The sequence below is a fragment of the Mastomys coucha genome, unplaced genomic scaffold, assembly GCF_008632895.1.
Source record: "Mastomys coucha isolate ucsf_1 unplaced genomic scaffold, UCSF_Mcou_1 pScaffold9, whole genome shotgun sequence".
In the NCBI taxonomy this organism is placed as follows: Eukaryota; Metazoa; Chordata; class Mammalia; order Rodentia; family Muridae; genus Mastomys; species Mastomys coucha.
In genome coordinates, this window is record NW_022196915.1 from 98,115,849 (window position 1) to 98,130,724 (window position 14,876).

The 14,876-nt window shown below is 34.2% G+C and overlaps 1 long non-coding RNA gene across 1 annotated transcript in view; it reads left to right on the forward strand.

Annotated features, from left to right (window-relative positions):
• LOC116084824 overlaps window positions 1-11,316 on the forward strand; it is a 67,396-nt gene extending 56,080 nt beyond the window's left edge. Inside the window, exon 3 of the long non-coding RNA XR_004116274.1 lies at window positions 10,938-11,316. This is a non-coding gene — a long non-coding RNA (uncharacterized LOC116084824). The remainder of the gene's footprint in view (window positions 1-10,937) is intronic.
• The last annotated feature ends 3,560 nt before the right edge of the window (window positions 11,317-14,876 follow it).

Sequence of the window (14,876 nt, forward strand, 5' to 3'; positions counted from 1 at the left end):
CTCCTCCTCCTCCTTCTTCTTCTTCTTCTTCTTCTTCTTCTTCTTCTTCTTCTTCTTCTTCTTCTCCCACTTTTTACAACTCATAAAGATGACAGAGGCCTTTAAAGGTGAATGAATAAATGCCTTAAAGAAATACAGAAAGATACAAACAACAGGTGAAAGAAAATCCAGGCAGATGCAACAGCATAATCTATCACTTTATAGTTTCAGAAAAGTGTTGGTTCAGGAAGCAAAGACCCCAAATACGTGGAAAGACAGTAATTTGTTTACCAAGAAAGCACCTAAACATGACATTTCCACTTTCCTTTGTACCCTAACACTTTTGCTCCCTGGACATTCTATCACAACAGGATTTTTCTGAAAGAAAACTTTAGATCATCAGATTTATTCCCCAGAGTGTAGAACATTGAAAGATGTACTTCTTTCTCTTTAGATTGTTTCCCAGCTCCATGGTAGGCCTATGTCTTCTCCAGGCCTCAGCAGCTAAGATCAAAAGGACTATGAAGACTATGACAGCCATCCCCATCCTGATGAGATTCTCCATTGTGTGATCCTAGTTCTCTGGGGGTTGGAGGAATGGGCCTTTTGGGTGGCCAGCTGAAAGCTTCACTGGATTCTGAGACTATGAGCTCCACAGGGAGCCCAAACCACATAGAGACATTCAAATGCTATGGTTACAACAAACATACTCCACAGTTGTGGTCAGTATCCAGTGAGTCTCTAGAAATTCATGTCTAAGGACAGTTCTCTGACATTCCTTCCCTCTCAGTGAAGCCAACTATGAGTACACTCAGAAGAAAAAGTGGCCTTGGAGTGCTGGTCAGGGAAGCTGGTGGACACTTTTATCTGTCCAAAGAAGGATCAGCCCACTATCCCCTTTGATTAAAATCAAAGTTCCAAGACCAACAGTTCCAGGCAGAATTCTCCATGACTGTTGTGACCTCCATCCTTGCACAAATCTACAGGTGCTATGGTTCTCAAGACTCATCTCTCTACCTATTGTCAAAAGCCAGTTGCTCTTCTTAAATACAACATTTGACCAAATTACCAAAGTATTTAAAGAAATGTGTTCTTGGCACGTAGTAAATGCTTAGGATCTAGAAGCAGCTTAGTATATTTGAAGTTTGGAGCCAGTTTTATTTATCAATATGCAAGTTTCAACTGCACTATAGTAAAATTTTCATGAATAAATTCAAAATTACATAATTATGTGTCATAAATATTTTCTATAATCTGTATTTGTATATATATTTAGCTATTTTTCTAAAAAAATATGTGGATATGTACACTCATTTTATCATTGTAGTTTTCTGTAGATACTTGCCTCTTATTGTCACTCAGGTTTCTGATTTACTCTTAATTTTAATAAATCATCCATACACACATATTAAACACTAATCTAAACAAACTGATGTACATTTGTAATATTTTCACTTTGTAATGATTTTTTGAAGAAAATACTAGCAAGTTCATAAAGCATTAAATATATCATCTTCTTTAGGATGTCCTCAATGTATATTTCAAGAATAACTGCAAAGTCTTTATCTAGAGACTACCAATTACACCTTAATTAGTGAGATAACAGAAAAATAAATTATATTTTCAAGTTTCTATCTAAAGTCTCATTCTGTGATTGCTGTTCTAAGGAAACATCTGAGATGAACTACTCTAGAATAAAAGAGGTTTTTTTTCTCACATTTATGGTGACAAGAATGTCTGAATATCAAAATACTGGGTCCTGAACAATGCAACTTTGATGTGTCACACTAGCCATAAAATCAGAGAAACAGGTATACAGAGAAGAGGAAAGATGTGGGTGTCTTGAATTTATTGTAAGCCATGTTCATGAGTGCCAGGGAAATCTCCAGAGGCTAGAGCCTCTCCTTCTAGGCAGCATTAGTCTGTTCATAAGAATAGAAATCCCAGCAATTACTCTCTGCTTTCACACCTTAGCAATGCTGCCCTTATGACCAAGCACCTAGACATCAACCAGTCGAGATAATGTTTGCACTGACCAAATACTCTGGGAGTAATATATCATTTATAATATGCATGTGTTGCACTAAATTGTAAACATCACATACATATCATGCTATTCATATTTTCAAGAATTTATTAAATTACATAAGAATAGATATGAAAACATTAAAAGAATATCACTTTATGCATCTGATGGTTCAATTGCTCCAACCATTTCTGTGGAACCAGATTGCTTCAGCTTTATGTCATGGTGATGCAGGCTATTTCAGACATTCCTTAGACTGTCTTTCCTATGTCTACTTTAACACTATCTTTCTTTTAAACATAGCAAGGCTGTGTCACTGTGTATGTCTTTGAAGCCTTGTACAGATGTACTATATTTATAAATCTTAACCAGTTAGAAAGATTTCAATAGAATATCAAAGAATAACCTATGACCCAGAATCCTTGGAAAACAAAGCAAAACAACAACCCAGCTCATAGATATTTTTCAAAAGCATCATCTCTGTCTAAGCCTAAGTAGAAGCCACATACAACTGTATCTGAAATAGAAACAAAATGGCACACATTGAACCACAGACTGTGCCATACTTGCTTTGGAAAGTATGTGAAATAAAGTGTATTTTCAGGGGAAAATATGTGTGGTGTTCAGTGGAAACATACATTTTCAATTGTTAGCTCCTTTCTCTTTCTCTTTCATAAATTCACATTTCTGAGAAATGTTCCAAATAACTTAAAATTTAACGTAAGAGAGAGAATTTAAGTCCCATTTCTTACAAATATGTTGGTTAGATATGGATGGTAGTAGATAGTGTCTTCAAGACAGCAAAGAATAGAAATCAATTCCTCTTACACATCGGATCTATAGATACAGCAAAGAATAGAAATCAATTCCTCTTACACATCAGATCTACAGGTATTAGAAAGTGAAGACTAAACTAGAAAACTGAAAAGCTACTAGTATAAATATAAGAGATCTAAGAAAAAACTATCAGCCTAAAATAAAAGATTATTTTTAAAATATATAATATTATGTATGAAAGTGTAACATATTTTAATGCATTTCTATTAAAGACACAGGTAATTTAAGTATTATATAAAATAGCACATTTTTCATATGAACATGGTTAAATTTTAAGTGATTTACATCAGGTTAAGGAGGGGGGAGGGAACAGGGTTTTTTTTTTTCGGAGGGGAAACCAGGAAAGGTGATATCATTCGAAATGTAAATAGAGAAAATATCTAATAAAAAATAACAATAACTGGTAACTATTTCTGTGTATGAATAAATCACTTTATTCATCATACATCTATATATCTACTTGCCCATAAAATTATCAAACTCCCTTTAAACAAGAATATCACACATGAAAACTAATTTTAAAATTATTGGCTGTATAAAAACACCATTTTATTAAAACAATAAAAGTAGGTATTATTAACAATATTTTACCCTATTATTTTGAAATTCATGCCACCATTCAAAGACGTTTATCATGTTATGAGATGCTTCACAAACAGTCCAAATCTTTGCTCTTTTGGGGGGAAGCAGAATGTAACATTTTTACACAACATCCTAACATCACTACCTATGGAAAAATATTTACATGCTGTCTACCTTTATCTTAAATGTCTAAATATGCATTGTATAATAACTGAAAAGAAGAAATGTGAAGGTTGATGTTTCATAAATATTTATGCAGGAAAATAAATGCATTTTTAAAGCAACATTCACAAACACACCATTAAAAAGGGAGCAAAGCCATTAATCAAAATTGGTAAAACTTTTCAAGCAAGAGTTGATAACTCGAAATGCATATCTTCTTATGAAAAAAGGTTTACATTTATAATTTACATTTAATAATCTGAAAACATTCTGAAAATGAAGAGCCTATTATTTTTTTTCTAAACTAATACACTCTTTACTAGGGGGATAACAGAGGCTCATGATACTGGGAAAATTAAGATACTTCAATATTGTTAATTACAAGTCTCAGGAAGCTCATAAAACTCACAAGATTAGGGCTGCTCAGGACAGCATGAGATTCCTGTGGCCTCTTGTCAAAATCATTAGCCCAGCAACAATGTACAGCCATTCTCTTATTTTATCTTTTTAAATTATTTTATTTATTTACACTCCAATGTTGCCCACTTCCCAGTCCCCCCTTCCAGAGTTCTTCACCCTAACTCTTCTTTACTTCTGAGAGGGTACTTACTCAGTCCCTAGAAGGTGTCTCCTCACTGCTTTCACCTTTAGCTCCACAGACCCAGTAGCTTTTTCTAGTTTCTATAGGCACTACTCATAGGAGCATACCTGTACAGACAGAGAAAAAAAAAACTTTAAAATAGAAATGATTTTATATCATCCACAATATTGGAAACAATTTAAAAAGTTGAAATAACAATAACAAAATAAATGAAATGTGTGGAAGTAAATTTAATAAAAATCCTTCCACATGGAAACTTCTAGACATGTTTGACAATATTTCTATTGTAAGAGAGTGCTATGCTGATACCTGGGGAAGAAAATCAGCAATGTGCTTGAAGATCTATGAACTCTGTAAGCTTCTATGACATCCAAGCTACCAACAGATGTGCTTTGTGTAATAATAGCATAGTTGTCAGAGGATAACCACTTTCTGGTTGAATTTAAGACCCCTTCCACAATATAATACTCACTCTTATTATAGAAAACTTCATCAAAAACCCACGGCTGGGCCTTTTATAAGCCCCAGGCCTGAAAATTTGCTATTACTGTTGTTAAATGGACATAGTAACAAGCTGTCATATAAATCAATGCTTCACTATTATTGCTGTTCAGAATTATTGGGAAATAATGACCACATAGCAAATGATTTTGCTTCTTTTGAATATCATAGTCTCCAAACTAGGACATTAAATCTTTGAAGTTGGGATTAAAATTATTCTACTCTTTTATTTATCCTCAGATTCTTCTTGTAAGATAATGATTCATATCTGAAATATTAACAACTTAATTTTGTATTTCATATATATATAAATATATATATATATATATATATATATATATATATATATAGTATTACAAGATTGTGTAGAATTTGGTTATTGTAACAGAAGAATTACAGAGTAATCTATGATGTGGCTCATGACCCAATATCAGAAACACAATTAAATGGGAGTGAGTACTATGTTCAAAGGCATTTACATCTTCTCTGATAAGCTAAGAAAGTGTTTAGCCATAGTATTCTGTGAGAAAACTTATAAGCTCCCCTGCAGATTGCCAAGGAAACAATATCACTTCACTACTGTCATGAAGGTCACATCTGTTCTTTGTTTTGTTTTGTTTTTGTTTTTGTTTTTTTCAAGAAAGGGTTTCTCTGAATAGCCATGGCTGTCCTGGAACTCACTCTGTAGGCCAGGCTGGCCTTAAACTCAGAAATCTGCCTGCCTCTGTCTCCCGAGTGCTGTGATTAAAGGCATGCTCCACCACTGTCCAGCTCACCTCTACTCTTTAATGTCTAAGAGGCAGCTTTATTTCAACCTTTTGATTTTGGACATAGTTGAACTGGTCATCCTTTAAGTATTTCTCTAACCATTGGACCATACACTCTATAAGCTGCTCTTTTCAATAGTATGAAGTCTTAAAACACTGCAGAAACAGTTTGTAGTTCCTAATTTCTAGCAGATTCTTACTGACTAGTCTAAGTTTCTCCTTTGTTTTAAGTCATGAGGGGCTTAAATATATATATTTGATCAAATATCTTTATTCCATTTTTGATACAGATGCATGAAAGTCATATACAATATTTAGTTCATACTTTAAGCACATTTAAGGATGATGTTCCCCCTAGGAAGCCAGTATGTATAGCTTCTAGTGTGAAAACACACTAAAAGATGTACCATCCTATGGAAATGTGTGTTATTCTCGATTAATTGTATAAAATAATTCATCTATTCTATTTTATTGGTATATCTTTTAGAAATTACAGGGAGTATCTCTCGTGATTATTCAAAACTATGGCTACCAAATCAAGGCCTAAGCAAGGACCATAAACATGATGATGTGGAAGGAGGACATCTCATGGGGATGCACATATAGACAAAGAAATACAGGGAATAAATGAATTCTGTGAGCATGAGAAACAACAGCATGGGTATAAACCTTTTCGTATATTTAATACTAAGTGCTCAACCATGAAATCAAATATATTTATACAAGTGTTACTGAGTGAAAATATTAGTTTGTATTTATATAATTAGGTATATTTGTGTGTTTGTGTGTGTGTCTCTGTGTGTGTGTGTGTATGTGTGTGTAACAATAATAAAACAAAGGACTGTTTTAGAGGGATCAAAGAAGTCGTGTATGGGGAAGATTGCAGGGAGAAAAGAGAAGATAACAGAATTATATGATCGAATTTTAATTAAAGTAAAATAACATTTATTTTCAAATATTTCTTTTCATTGTATCCTCATGAGTTGAAGAAATGAAAGGTGGTCCCTATTCAAGATTTAGTTTACTATATAAAATATAAGAGGATCTATATATTATGCAGAGTTTTAAAAACTGTCTTTGGTTGAAGAAATAAATATATTATAAACCAAATTTAACAACATTAGTGATTCATTTTTAATGAGGAAATGTAGCACAAATAGAAGCCTACAATATGAAGGATACTCAAAGAGCAGTCTAACAAAATATCAAAGCCCACGTTGACATTTGAAAAACGCTTTCCTCGAGGAACAGTTACCAAACCAGAATGCCTACTAACACATTGAATATAAAGTAATTAATAGCAAATATATAACACCAATTAAAATGTGAGGACCCTCTAGTGAATCGTATACCTGTGCTGTCAGATGATATTGCATAGTGTAAAAATGATCCCACATAAGAAATGTACTTGATTTTTCTAAATGAAATTATATAACATTCTTAAATACAGGGTGACATTTATTCAGAAAAGTTGCTATAGGAAGAAAATGCTCAGAAATAGAATTGCACCTGAGTCGAGTAAACTGTAAGTCATACATATTCAGTTTATATCTAAGAATAAATAACTTAAGAGTTGGCATAAAGTCTATAAGAAAGCTATTCCATTATCTTACATATGATCTCTTTTCTGAAGGCAAAATCTAGAACATACTTCATCTAGGAAAACAGGGAAAAAAGAGACATGTACATTTGATAAAGTTACTTTACAATCTGGTTTGAAAGTTGGAAATATAAAGTTTTTAGAATAGTTTAATATTTAAGGGAATAAGAATGCCTGGTGGAGGAAGCCTAATGTCTGTAGTAAATGCAAAGGAGTAGTGAGCCTCAACAAGGCAAAACTGAACTCCAATCACAAACACTAAACCACATAGGAGCTCATATCACAGCATGAGAAGGCATGATCCCTAAGGAAAAAACTTTTCTGTGTTGGTAAATATTAATGATATGCTAATGAAACTATTTTAGTCACACACCAAACTATTTTCAAAACAATCAAATCAAAAGTACTTTTAAAAATAACTTAGATATAAATATGAAGTTATACTTTGTTTTGTCTCAATGTATTAAGAAGATATTTTACTCTATTGTATCCAAAACCTTTGCAAAGGAAAATATCTCATACATTTATTTAAAACAACTCTAAACATAATACATTATGCAAATAAGGAACCTGTTTGATTTCTAGGGTTTCATCAAATATTTGCCTTGACCTTCAGAACTTAAACAATGGGGCACTTGAGAAGAGGGAACTGCAGCAACAAATTTGGGAACAGGAGATGTGAAGGAAGGAGACAAGACAAAAAATTTTCTGATCAAGTCTCAATTTACTCTAGGAAAAGGCACTATTTAAAACTCCAGACCACAAAGGTATTTGCCCAGGTGTACAGGCCAAAATTGCATTATTGTTTGGTTACATATCAGCATAACTGGAATGTCCACATCATAAAATGTCCAGAAAGGAGTGTCCTCATTGTGAAAAGTCTGGAGAGGAATGCCCTCATTGTAAGGTACCAGAAAGCCCTCTATCATAAAATGTCCCCAGTCAATTGCAGGGATGGAAGCAAGATAGTGGAAGAGACAAAAGAGTGTTAGTTAATAGATGATGGCCCAGGGACAAGATGGAGACTGAGAAGCCAGGGGCTTTTGGGCCTCAACACATATTCATATTAATATGTAAAGTTGTTTTGTAGAATGTCTCCATCTGTTGGGAGTTCATATTGTTGGTCGTGATATTATCACTTGAATATAGAATTTATTCAATTATCCATAGCCCCTAACACAAGGTTTAAACATAATACAAAGTTACCTGTTTCTTCATTTTAATTTACATATTTTTATATGAATACTACATCAAAATTTCTTTTATTATCAAAGACTATTACTACTATTACTTAGAAAAGCATAGAACCAGGCTACTTCTTCATTAGAGTTTGATTTTTTGCAACATGCAAAGAATATGTGAAAAAATAGGTAGTCCAAAACAATTTTCTTGTATTAAAGGCTTGAATTTATATTAGAAATGTTGCCTAAGATACTAGCAACTATGACTACATTTTATTATATAATAGTGTGTGTCAGGAAATGCCATTCATAGGGTAATTTCAATACCTTTGGCATGATAATATGATGTCCTATTAGTGTCTTGAAAGCCTGGTCTCCTGATATGGTATAGTTCTAACACAAAATGACTGATAACAGCATTGGTTGTCCACACAAGAAGTTTACAAAACCAAGACAGTAATATGTGCTAGATGAACTAAAAGGGGCTCACTATAACTTACTCCCAGCTTAGCATCTAATGTCTACTGATGTATGGAGAGTCACTTTTCTTTGGTAGAGGGATGACAAGTGGAAGGTTGCTCATACCCCAGTGGACACCACACCCATGTGCATGGAGAAGCACAAATTGGACTTGCTGGGTTATTAAAAATGTCATGAAGTTCAGAGAAAGCTGTGAGATATGTTTGGGATCTTGGGAATAACTTGAGGGAGGCAGTACCAGATGGACATGGTCATGATACATTATAAACATGATTTTTATACTTACTCAAGTTTATTAATTTGTAACTGTAATTTCTGACTTAGTACGATCTCCGGTACGATCTTCGGTAAAAAGAAACTGGGATGTTTTGATGTTTGATAATAGCTTTTCGTGCTAGATGGAGAGTGGAGACAGTTAATTTAGGAAGTAAGGGGACTACTGTCTTTGCCTATTCATTTTTAAGAAAGGGTTGGGCAGGCAATTTAGCTTACCATTTATTATCTATGGCATAACATATTGTCATCATGAATCTGTGTGGGTCTTCCCATCTCCTGTCTTAATTTTATGTTGCATCCATGCTCTATTGGAGTATGTTGACAGCACTTTTATGTTTTATGTAATTTTCTCAGTGCAAGATTTTTGTCCAACATGAACATCATCATCCATTTACCTGTTTATTTATTTGTTACTAAACATGTTACTTCTTCTTTAAGCTTTACTTTTCTTTATCCTCTCTGGGTTACTAATAGAAATGCATTAAATCAAACCATACAACAATTTCTGCTTTTGTTTGTAATATATCCTTAAAGAATATATATGTGGGATGTAAAAGAAATGGGTGGGTAGTCAGAGCTCATATTGGTCCTTGTAGAGGATCCAGGCATCAGATGTCAGCTGTTGGTATTGCATAATTTTCCCATTTCAGATAAATATAATAATAAAAAATATAATAAAAATGTTAGTTAAAAGAAATTTAGTTATCAGGAAATTTAGTTATATATTTATTTAGTGACTCAGTATCAGTTGTAAAATTCTGCTATTGATTAAAAAGGACAGTTTAGTTACATTAGCACGTGATGTAGAAAATGCAGGCTATTCCAAATATTAACAGTTATTGAGCACCTAACAAGGTAATTTAAGGAAGGGTAAAATTATCTTACATACTGGAGAAACAAACATAATTTTACCTCAAAGATAATTTCTGATGTAAGTGTCAGCCTTTGATTAGAAATCACCTTGCTTTCCTTGCTTCCAGATTGATTATTATAAATATTTTATATTACATGTAGATTCTATATCCATATTATAAACATGAATTTTCTTTTATAAAATAAAATATAATGCCCGTTATGATGGGTGGGTATAGATTAAGGAGGAAAGGTACAAGAAGGTGAATAAAGAACACTATATATGACATCACAATTCTGACTTAATATTGGAAAGTCTATAGACATGCAGATACAGAAGGATTTCAAGACTCTAAGAGAACACGAACAGAAAAGAACTTCCTAATGTCTTATTCTAACACATGCAGAAACTGTACAAAAAAAAAGAACAAAAACAACTTTCAAGTCTTCAAAGGAGATCAAAAGACATAAAAGTCATATTACTCAGAACAGTAGATTCCAAGAAGACAGACATTGCAGAATAAGGACTATACTACTCAGCTATACCTTAGTTCTAATCACGTATTTATTTAGCTTTTATGAATGTGTTCCATTGTATATATTACCAAATTTTATTATGTTTATTAAATATACTTTAATTTTTAAAAACAAAATACATCTAAGTATCTTAAAACACTTTTATACAATAAATGTCAGTGGTAATTAAATGTATATGTTGAATACCTTGGTGATACATCACATATTGTAAGTGTGATTATTTAGTATTCAATGACCATGGCAATGCTCTTTGATTTCATTATACTGCACAACTATTGAAGTGAACACCTGGAACCAGGAAATATTCAGCTCACATTTTGCGTAAAGGAAGTTATTTCCGTGGCATTGTAGTCTATCATAAACCAAACAGCAAACAAGCACTTGTTTAGCATTCATGAACTGTATTGCATATGCTGTTAAGACAAGCACCAGGAACAAAGTGTAAAATCAAGCAACAGGACCTTTTTAAAATCAGGCTGGTCAATGGTATTCTCTGGGAGGTTGGAAAAAAAATGTTTTCTCATAAAATATAAAAGTTAAAAATCTTCTCTTACAGAGCCTAACACCATCCCTGTTTTAAGTGTTTCCCAGCTTACCCAGGGGCCACCTCGTCCCTTCAGAAACAAGACATCCTAAGCATGTTTCTCAAATGCAGCTGTAGAGTACGGAGGAGCTCTGACACAGGAATATATCACTTCTGGTTTGAAGCTTACAGAGACACAGTTTGTCAGCAATGAGTATCAGCAATGAATGCAGGCACAAAGCTAAAATTACCATCATTGAAAAGACTGTCATGACCACCATGCAATATGTTATAACAGATTGTAGTCATACCATTAGACTCTGTAATTATCAATTGGTCACTTTACTGGAAAATGTCATTAGTTTTTTCCAATTAACTTTATGTTAATTAAATTGTGTGTTATTGAAAGAAATAACACTCTATAGTGGTGTATGTGTATCTTTATTAAGTTGTTTTTGCTTCCTCTACTTTATTGTGTTGATTCTCCAGGTTCATTAAGTATTTACCTTTTAAAACAAATGATTTGTGTGTGTGTGTTTGTATATGTGTGTATGTGTATATCACTGGGTAAATATATATATATATAAATATATATGTAATTGCAATTATATAAATCCATAAAAATAACTAAGAAAATGCCAGATGTGTAAATAGATATGTAAATCTCCCTATGCTTTACCTAAAAAAAACATGTGAACAAATTAGGGGAACAAATTACACTACAGAAACACAAGACTCACTGCAAAGTTATGCACACATTAACTTGAAATCTTAAGAAAAACATTCTATTCATTTCATCTCTCAAATTCAGACCACCACATTAATTATAGGAACTGAGATCAAGAGAATATTATGTGAATAACTGGAGGACACTGGAGAAAATCAGAAAAGCAATTTAGATTACACAGAAAAGATTATAGGAGTTCTACATAGGAATAAAAGAAATGGAGAGTCAGAGAGACACTCTTTGTTCAACTAGACTTACTGAGAATGACTTGAAGTATGACAGGAACAAATCACAACCATGACCTAGGTATATGCCCCATTTGCTATGAAATAAAGATGACAAGAGGAAATATAAGGACTGGGAGCAGGAGTAAGGTGGAATCAATATTGTTAGGTACACTGATGGTAGACACAAGATGTTACCTTCACTGGCTCTTGGATCCACGAAGGGGCCCAAGACTAGGTGGATTTTTCTTTGAAAGAAATACAAGCAAAAAAAAAACATATTAAGGTATTCAGCTATCATGCCAGATTATGCTTTAACCAAGTCATATCACACTATATATAATATATTCTGTCACATATTTTCTTTTCGGTTTTCTGGGCCTATCTGACTCCCCATAAAGTTATGGTCTAAACGTGAGAGACACAATGGATAAGATTTCAGGTTCATGAGTGTTCTCTTTGCGGTATCTACTCCTTTGCCCTCTATGGTCAACAAAGGCACAAAGCTAGGGAAAAGAGCAAGTGTAGGAAATAGGTAATCAGAAGATAAAAGAATGTCACCAACATAAGTGGGGGGACGGAATCCATCCCATTTGTTCAGTATGGATTTGGAAAACAGGCTAAGCCAGAAGAGCAATGCTGGAGTATGCACGGAACAGATTAGGCTCCAAAAAGGGCTCTAACCAAAGTAAGCTGAAGACGGCACAGATAAAATGTGCACAGTTGGAGCATCTTCTGGGTATATGCCCAGGAGTGGTATAACTGCTTCTTCAGATAATAGTATGTCCAATTTTCTGAGCAACTGCCAAACTGATTTCCAGAGGGGTTGTACCAGCTTGCATTCCTACCAGCAATGGGGGATAAGGACACATGTTCCACTATGTTCATAGCAGCCTTATTTATAATAGCCAGGAGCTGGAAAGAACCCATATGTCCCTCAACAGAGGAATGGATACAGAACTGTGAGACATTTACACAATGGATTATTTCTCAGCTATTAAAGGTGATGAATTCATGAAATTTTTAGGCAAATGGGTAGAACTAGAAAATATCATCTTTAGTGAGGTAACCCAATCGCAAAAGAAAACACATGGTATGCACTCACTGATAAGTGGATACTATCCCAAAAGCTACAAATAACCAGGATACTATTCACAGACCGCATGAAGATGAAGAAGGAAGACCAAAGTGTGGGTGCTCAGTCCTTAGAACAAAATACTCAGAGGAACAAATATGGAGATAAAGTGTGGAGCAGAGACTGAAGGAAAGGCCAACTAGAGCCTGTCCCACCTGGGGATTCATCCCATATACAGTTACCAAATCCAGACACTATTGTGGATGCCAAGCACTAATGCTGAAAGGAGCCTGGTAGGGCTGTCTCCTGAGAGGCCCTGCCAGAGCCTTACAAATGCAGAGAGGAATGTTTGCAGCCAGCCATTGAACTGAGCGTTGGGTTCCTAATACAGGAGTTAGAGAAAGGACTGAAGGAGTTGAAGGGGTTTGCAACTCCATAGGAAGAACTACAATATCAACTAACCAGAACCCCCACCCTCAGAACTCCCAAGGACTAAGCCTTTAATCAACAAAGGAGTACACATGGCTCCAGCTGCATATGTACCAGAGGATGGCCTTGTCATGCACCAATGGAAGGAGAGGTCCTTGGTCCTATGAAGGCTCAAAAGATGCCCCAGTGTAGGGGAATGGAGGGCAGAGAGGTGGGAGTGGGTGGGGTGGAGGAACACACTCAGAGAAGCAGGAGGAGGGAGGATGTGATAGGGGATTTCTGGGAGGGAAGGAAATCGGGGAAGGAGATAACATTTGAAATGTAAATAAAGAAAATATCCAATTAAAAAAGTGTTCACAGTTTTAGCTAATTGATAGTAGAGTACCAGCCTGGCAGTGGCGGCACACGCCTTTAATCCCAGCACTGGGGAGGCAGAGGCATGTGGATTTCTGAGTTCAAGGCCAGCCTGCTCTACAGAGTGAGTTCCAGGACAGCCAAGGCTACACAGAGAAATCCTGTCTCGAAAAACCCAAAAATAAATAAATAAAATGCACAGCTTGTGACTTAGTTTCCCACAATGCTGTAAAGTGTATAAAGCCTAAGAAAATTAAACTTGAGGCTGCCACAATATTGACTTGATAGCTCTCCTGATTTCTAACTTTTGTCTCTTTTTTCTTGTCTCTGAGTCTTGTTTTCTGACTTTCCTATAATAATCCTCACTCCCCACTCACATGATTGTTCGACCTTAACGCAGGCAGGACTAGTTTCTGTTTCATTTATCTTAATAAACAGAATACTGAACATATGAAGAGTTATATTGATCGACTTCAGTGATATTTGGAAGCTTTATTTATTCCTTGTATAGTCTACCAGCCACCAACAAAATTCTTCAATTTCATATAATTACATTTTTATCTGTGGTTGTTTTACAAATGTCAAAATGTAGAGTTGAAGTCCCTTTTATGTACATGGCATACAAATTAAATTAAAACATTAGTCATGACTTAGCAAGGCAGAATATCTTTAGGTTTAAAATTCTCTCATTATATATTCCTTTCTTAAACAGCTCCTAATTTAGATTGCCATTTTGGTCACTAAGAGCAAATATTAAAATATTTATTCATATTTTAATTTTATAAATATTTTTGTTATACATGAGTATACATAAGTCCTTATTTATGATCCATATTTATTGATATGTAAAAATTATTTAAGTAGCAGTACCCAAGTTATAGGAAAGAGAAGAATTGATATTGCATTTTTATCTCAATATCTCACTGTTTAATATTATATATATATTGGAATATGTATACACACATATATGTATATATATATTCAATATATATATAAATATATAGTTGATTTGAATATATATATTCAAACCATGCCAAACCGTTCACTGTAATCTCTTCAAAAATCCTTGCTCTCCTTTCTCCCAGTCTCATGAGTATTATCATAAAGATCATGTGGTTTCATTAAAAGGCTTGAGCTTTGCTGCTGTATTAGACATGGTGCTA